The sequence below is a fragment of the Hippocampus zosterae genome, chromosome 6 (assembly GCF_025434085.1).
Source record: "Hippocampus zosterae strain Florida chromosome 6, ASM2543408v3, whole genome shotgun sequence".
Taxonomy (NCBI): Eukaryota; Metazoa; Chordata; class Actinopteri; order Syngnathiformes; family Syngnathidae; genus Hippocampus; species Hippocampus zosterae.
The window spans coordinates 1,799,123-1,806,511 of record NC_067456.1 but is presented as its reverse complement, the minus strand read 5'-3'; positions in this window follow the sequence as shown (position 1 = coordinate 1,806,511).

Genomic DNA, 7,389 nt, shown 5'->3' with positions numbered 1-7,389 from the left:
AAATGCGACTTTGTGCATCGTAGCACTTCTTCAGTTATCGTGCGTCTTGTTTGGAAGAGCCCAAAATAGCACAGGGGGAAGTCCTGCAGGTATTCATTATGTTCTGAGTGAGCTTCAGTCAGCGCTCATCCATCTTTACCCGCGAAACCGACCCGCTTCTGGTGGCGGTCCACAACCCGCCACAATGCGGCATTTTTTTGTTTTGGTCGCGCAAATCATCGGAGACCCACTTAGGCGGAAAGCATCTCGCTTCCAGCCTGCGTAATCGGCTCATTCATTCTGAAGGCAGAAGAGCGGGTCAATCAGCGTATACTTTCATTTTAAAAGCTCATTTGTCTCGAAGAGGTTTAGATTTATTTTTTAAAAAGGCAGAAAAATCATTTGCAGGCAGCTATTGTCATCCCCAGCAAACTTCATGTTGCTAACTGAAATTGGCCTCGTTGCTAATTGTGGGGGCATTAGCTTCTGAAGGACCCAACAGTTGCCCCCCAATGGCCACTATAAGCCAAAATGTCTGACTTCCAATGTCGCCGTATCAACGCAACAGATTGGCAGCTGGCTTTTATTGACGTAAATGTGTCTCTGAGCGTCAAGAATATCGCAAAAACTCCCCAAGTAGGCCAACGGGATTGACTTTGATGTCATTCGACATTATGTAAGCGGCGCGGCGCACCGCTAACGTCAGGATGCCCCCCCCCCACCCCTCCACACACACACACACAGCTTCTGCTATTTTTAGCCTAGTGAGGCGCCGTTACGGTGTGTTATTATTATTTTTAATATTTTTGTAGTGGGGTTAGGTGGCGGGGGGGGGGGGGGGGGGGGGTTCTTCCTCCATGTATGATGTTTCCATTCTGGCTTCCATGCATCAAAAACAACAAAGACTAAACACCGTAATGTGACTCATTTAGCTTCCGGGAAACACACGATATGAGATGATGTGCAATTAGCATATACTTGGAAGACTACGACTTGTAATTCTAAAAAGTATGACAACAACCACATTTCTCTCTCTCGCACTTTATCTCTCTCTCACTCACTCTGTTTACAGAACATGACTAGACTGCGAGGCCCTAGTTAGTTAGCTTAACCCTAGCATAGTCAGTTTTAGGCCAAGCTACTTCGGCGCAGGCTAACTTATCTTCGTCTTAATTTTCAAGGCACGTTAGCGTCAGGGCTCGTCAATTTCAGAACTAGCTGCTTCCGCATGAGTTGACTTTAGGCCAAATTAGCTTGAAGCCAAGTTGGTTAGCCGCAAGCAAGGTTAGCGTTATTTTAATCAGCCTCATTAATCAAAGGTCGAGCTAGTTAGCTTCATGGCTAATTCACCTCTGGTCTAGTTAGCTTCAGGGCTAGTTGACTTCATTTCTCGTTAACCTCGGGCCTATTTAGCTTCAAGCATAGCTAGATAGCTTCGGGTCTGGTTAGGTTCCTCTCACTATCATTCAGTCTTTTTCCACATGTGCCAAGTGAGTAAATAAAAAAGACGGTCATTGAGTGTGAATGGCGAAACAAGGAAGGTGAAAGCGGCATTTCAGCTCCAAGGCTCTCATTTTTATTTGCTTCTCCGCAACACATGAGCACTTTTAATTTGGGAACAGCGCCGTCGGTAAGGTGCTAAGATGGGGGGTTTTTTCCCTGCCGGCGTAATTTCATTGGCTCATCTGAAATTGTCTCTCCGTCTGTTTCCATCAGCCTGCGAGCGGGCGGAAACGGCGCCAGCTGATCAATGACGAAATAAAAAGTGAGCAGCGGGAATGACGCCCCTTTGGCTCTCATGCTCAGATGTTAATTTTTTGCGCTCGCATTTGATTTTGAAATGGGCATGTTGACTAGGTTAAAAAAAAAAACATGGAATCTTTCAATTTTTTTTTTTAAATCAACAACTTTAAATGTGTATGAAAATTTGTTTAATCAACTCATATTTTGGGGGTTGGAATTATTCACAAAAAAAATGTACAAAGAACCCCTCACCCAATTTGAAACGCTATCCATGACCAAACTGTACTTCAAAACCATCTTGACAGCTTTACTTTGAAACGTTAAGCTTGATTTTGAAACCTGAACATTGACTTCACACCCTACCTAACTCTGCCTCCCCCCCCCCCAAAAAAAAACCCTGTCTTGAAATCTTAATATTTAAATTAGGGTTTTAAACCCTAATTTAAAACCCTAATATTACCACGTTAATAGTAACAGGGTAGAACTATTTTGATGGGAAAATGGGCTCACAATTTAAAAAAAAATAAAAAATTAAAAAAACAGGAGCATGTTATTTTTTTCTCACTTCTGCAGTCACAATTTGGGAGCGGGGTGGGTGGGGGGGAGTGGGGGGCTTCCGCCTTTCCACAGCCAAACAAGCGGCAAATGTTGCACTTGCAGGGAAAAGGCGATATGATGAAATCAAATAGGAAGCAGCAATCAGTGTGTGTATGTGTGTGCGCTCACACACCAGCTGTTGGAGGCAATGCGTGATGTAATGACTTTTTTTTTCTTCAGCACAAAAAGAAAACACACACAAATGCTCCGACTGTGGTGATTTGTTCTTTTGTTCCTCTTTCCTGATGTTCAATGTTTGACTCCATCGCATTTTATTGTCCTCCGACTACAAAGTTGCTCTGAAAATGTTGAAAAAAAGGGAAAAAAAGTAAATTCTACGACAAAAAAACCCCACACATTTTCGAAAGTCTGAATTTCGAGAATTAACATTTTTATGTAAATTGCAAAATAGATGCGCTGCTCAATTGTAAGAAATGAAAAGTCGCAAAAAAAAATAATTTAAGCAAGAAAGAAAAAGTTGGAATCGTGTGAAAATATAGAGAGCTTCTTCCGTGTCTAAAATTGAAATTTTTTGAGAGAATAATTCCAGATTTTTTATTTTTTTTTGGAGGGAGGGGGTTACATTGGAATTTTATGAGAAGAGAGTTGGATTTTTTTTCCAGAAAAAAGTGGAAATCTTGTATGGATAAGTGATTTTTTTTAAAAGAGAAAAAGTCATTCATTCATTCATCTTCCGAGCCGCTTGATCCTCACTAGGGTCGCGGGGGGTGCTGGAGCCTATCCCAGCTGTCTCCGGGCAGTAGGCGGGGGACACCCTGAATCGTTGCCAGCCAATCGCAGGGCACACAGAAACGAACAACCATCTGCGCTCACACTCACGCCTAGGGACAATTTAGAGTGTTCAATCAGCCTGCTACGCATGTTTTTGGAATGTGGGAGGAAACCGGAGCACCCGGAGAAAACCCACGCAGGCCCGGGGAGAACATGCAAACTCCACACAGGGAGGCCGAAGCTGGAATCGAACCCGGTACCTCTGCACTGTGAAGCGGACGTGCTAACCACTGGACTACCGGGCCGCCAGAAAAAGTCATAATATAGCAAAAATAAAATAGATTAAAAAATACAAATATACTATATATATATATAAAAATGATAGAATAATGAAGTCAGGATTTAGAAAAGGTCACATTTTAGCCATGAATGTAACATTTTGGATTACATTTTTTTTAAAAAGAATCCAGGGAATTGTTTTTTGAAAGAAGAAAACTTGTTCTTTCGTTTTAAAAAATAACAATTAAATTTATTTTATTCTTGGAAGACAGTTGTGTTTTTGAGGGGAGGCAATCTAGTCATGCAGGAAAGCTGTGACAAAACTGTGACGAAGATCAGATTACTGGGTGTTCACAGATTTTTTTTTCCCTCCGTTTACGGGCTGCGTAATGAATTTCATCTGCAACACACACACACACACACACACACACACACAGGCGTTGTGCGTGCACAGACACATCCAACGATAATGTGCACAACACAAAACGGCCCGTAAATCACCCCCGGTTGCTCGAGGAGAAAAAAAAATGTGTTTGGTGCACTGTTAGCCGTGTTTCATTTTGACACGAGCAGCATTAACGTCAAGCCAGATCAATAATATCACCCCAGATCAATCAGGTTCTGCTTTTTGGCAATTGCTACGAGTTGGAAGAGCTTTGGCCACATTTGGGTCCTAAAACCACGCGTTGACCTTGACATTTCATTCCTTCGTTCCAAATAAATTGGATGTGGAAGAATTAAGTCTGCATGTTTTTTTTTCACTCAAGTTGGAAAACCCGCCATTCTTTTAAAACCCTATCATCTCATGTTTTTAAATGCTATATGTCATTATTTTGGGATGAATTGGTTCATTTATTATGTATTGGTCAATTTATTGAGTTTCTATTTATGATGATTATTCGTACTATTAATTCAAGTCTTCTTTTTTTCCCCACATAAAATTATAAAGTGGCCTCTCAAAAAAAATTGTAAAAGAGATTTAAAGCTGTATCTTTATGAGAAAACATTCCCAAATTTATTTCGTCGTGATTTTACAAATGTAAAGTTTATAACATTGAGAATATCGGAATAATTACATATTTTCAATGACGCAAAAGTGCACAAATTTATTACAGGAAAAAAAAAATGAAAATGCAAGTTTCCTTTTTTTTTATTGATTTCATGGAATCCCAAGTCGACTCAGTGAAGCAACCTTTGGCTAGCTTCTTAAAAAAACATGACATATTTTTGCCATGGGACTAAAACCAAAATCATTTTTAGCATTGTCAAGTTTGGCTAACATTTCAAATGAATTGGCATGGGCAGGGCACACAAATCGACTGAGTTAGCATACGATAGCTTAGCCAATGTTATCTTTAATTTTTTTTTTAAAAAGGTCCGTTAAAATGTTTTATCATGGACCATTCAGAATTTTGGGCTAAAACCAGAAAGATTTTACAAACATCTCAAATGAGTTAGCATGGGCGCGCAAGCCAACGAGTCATCTTAGCCTCGCTTTCGTCATCCTGAATGAAGTCGATTGGCAACCTTCTTCATCAAAGTCAGACCCCGGCGTGAAAATCCGCGCGACAGACGGCGCCACATGCCAGCGAACCGATAAGTGAGCCTGTGATTGATCTGCCTAGCAGGCAGCCCCGTCAATAATAATCCCGCCGCCTCGGGCCGGCGCTGCCCAAATGAGGCGCGAGCTGTCAATCAAGCGGACGACGGAGACGAGAATCGATCAAAAGTGTCCGGCCAACGGAATCCTCGGCGCGATGTCGTTTGTCAGCACTTTGGCAACTGTGATGGACAACCTGCGAATGCGTTAAAAACAGAAATAGCGCCCACTACTGACGACGCGCCTTCAAGTACACGGCGCCGAATGGTGGCGAAAGTACATCGTAAAAACCTTGCCAATTTCCGATTAGAGCGCACAGATGCAAAACGAATTTCATCAAAGCTGCACATTTTGTCCACCGAGTGCGGCTGAAGTCAAGAGATATGAACTGCGATGGAAAAAAATATAAATAAATACATAAATAATTGGTGGAAGCTAATTAGCTTCCCACGTTAGCGCCGTTGGTAATTGCGGCGGCCTTAATAGCAATGAGCTAGCACCATGACGGTGCGGAAATGAAACTCGAGGCTCGACCTTTGGAGGATTTTGGACTTGACTTTGAACTGTGAACGGTGGAGCGGTACGGCGAACGTTTTTACTCGTCAGGCAGGAAAAGGAGGACGCCGTCATTCCGCCGCTCCGGCTCGCACTTTGCGTCAACTCGGCGAAGGCGGCAGCGGTGCGCGTTCCCCGGGAGAGAGGCGGGAATAATGGATTTTTCTTTCCTCGCGCCGAGGAGGTGATTCAATAGCTGCGATGATCCTCGCAACTTGAGGGAAAGTTAAGGAAGGATATGGTGCGTGAAGTAGGAGCTCTGCTGGTGACAAAAGTACCCCCCCCCACGCGCCCCCACCCAACCCAAAAGACTTGAAATCTCCCTGTCGTGGTTCCTCACTGTTTCTGGGTCACGAGGCGTATTTGATGTGCCGCAACGTTTCTGTCTGTCAAATAAAGAAATGCGGTGCGCACACACCGTGAGGCAGCCTCGTGTTCATCTGATGTGCTGCCAAGCAAGACGCGGTCTACCGGGGGCATTTTCCCCCTCCAGGGGGTGCGCAAGATTAAAAAAAAAAAAAAAAAATCAGTCAGAGTGCTCTGAAATCATAATTGGTCGTGTCTCGAGAGCAGCTTCTCTCAAACCTGTTTATTGCACACACAGCCCCTCATACATATCGACAGAGCTGGCGCACCCCCTGAGGATGCACAAGATTTAAAAGCCAATAGCAAATCTCATCTACTGTAATAATTGCATCTGTAGAAAAGTTGTTGCCAAAGTTTTTCAGGTCCCTTGAACAAAGTTGGTGCGCCCTCAAACAAATATTTCAAATCCTGAAATATTTGTTTTTCAGGGCGCACCTCAAACACATTGCCAGATTAGCAATCTCATGTGGTGACGACGCCAGGATGTGTTGTTTCGGGCTAATTTGCATGACGTGTTGATTTTCACTGCTGTCAACAACTTTGGAGTCCATTGAAGGAGTGATCGGGGTGCGGCAACTCTCTCGACATTTCCAAAGGGGTGCGCGGCTTAAAAAGTTTGTTGGAGACCTGTCATCAGAGACATTTATTTGTATTTATATCTGTAGCATGCATATATATATATATATATGTAAATATACTTCTTTTTTAATCACACCTGGTGGGGAAAACGGTACCTCCTAGACGACGCACCCCCAATTTTGTAATCCCAGGCCTGGGAAGCATCTCCTCTTTGAGCACTAATGAGCATCCATATCATGTCGCATCCGAGTGATACTCGTCTAATGGAACATTAAGTCTCATCAAAGGGGTTGTTGGGAGGGGAGGGCAAGCGCCGGGGACTGGGTGGGGGGGGTGCTTTAATGAACAACACTGCTGCTTTTAATGACCTGCGTGATGCATTGCACACGCGCCGCGTTATCTTGACGGCGAGGAAGTGCACACGCAGCTCTGTTGCTCCTCCGCCGCACTGCAAAAATAAAATAAAAAATAAAACCCGAATGCATCTGTTCACTGAGATTAGATAAGGTAAAGCTGGATTACCCTCGGGATTCCCGTTGAGTACCTTCCTGGGAGGGGGTGCGCTTCCAGGAGATAGACAGAAATACCCGCTGAAATTAACATGCTGTGGAAAAAGGGGTCTCTGATACTGCCTTCGAAGGTGAAAAGTTTCCATTTGGACTAACCACCCACCCCCACCCACCCAATCGTCGGCCCGACCGGCAGTCCGAACGGAAACCGACATTTTGTTGACATGTCACCTGTGGGCGCGATTGGGACTGCGCTTCGTCGCAGCCTCAAAGAAAGAAAGAACATTACAATTTCCACACAGCAGCAACCCAGAAAAAAAAAGGGCTGTTCCTCCGAGCCACCGTTTCATTTTTAGCGTCGCTTATGCGGAACGGCGACACGAGAAAAAAAAAAAAAAAAAACTCTGCAAAGGTTGGCTTCCGTCCCCGCCATTCCATGTAGCCCGAAAG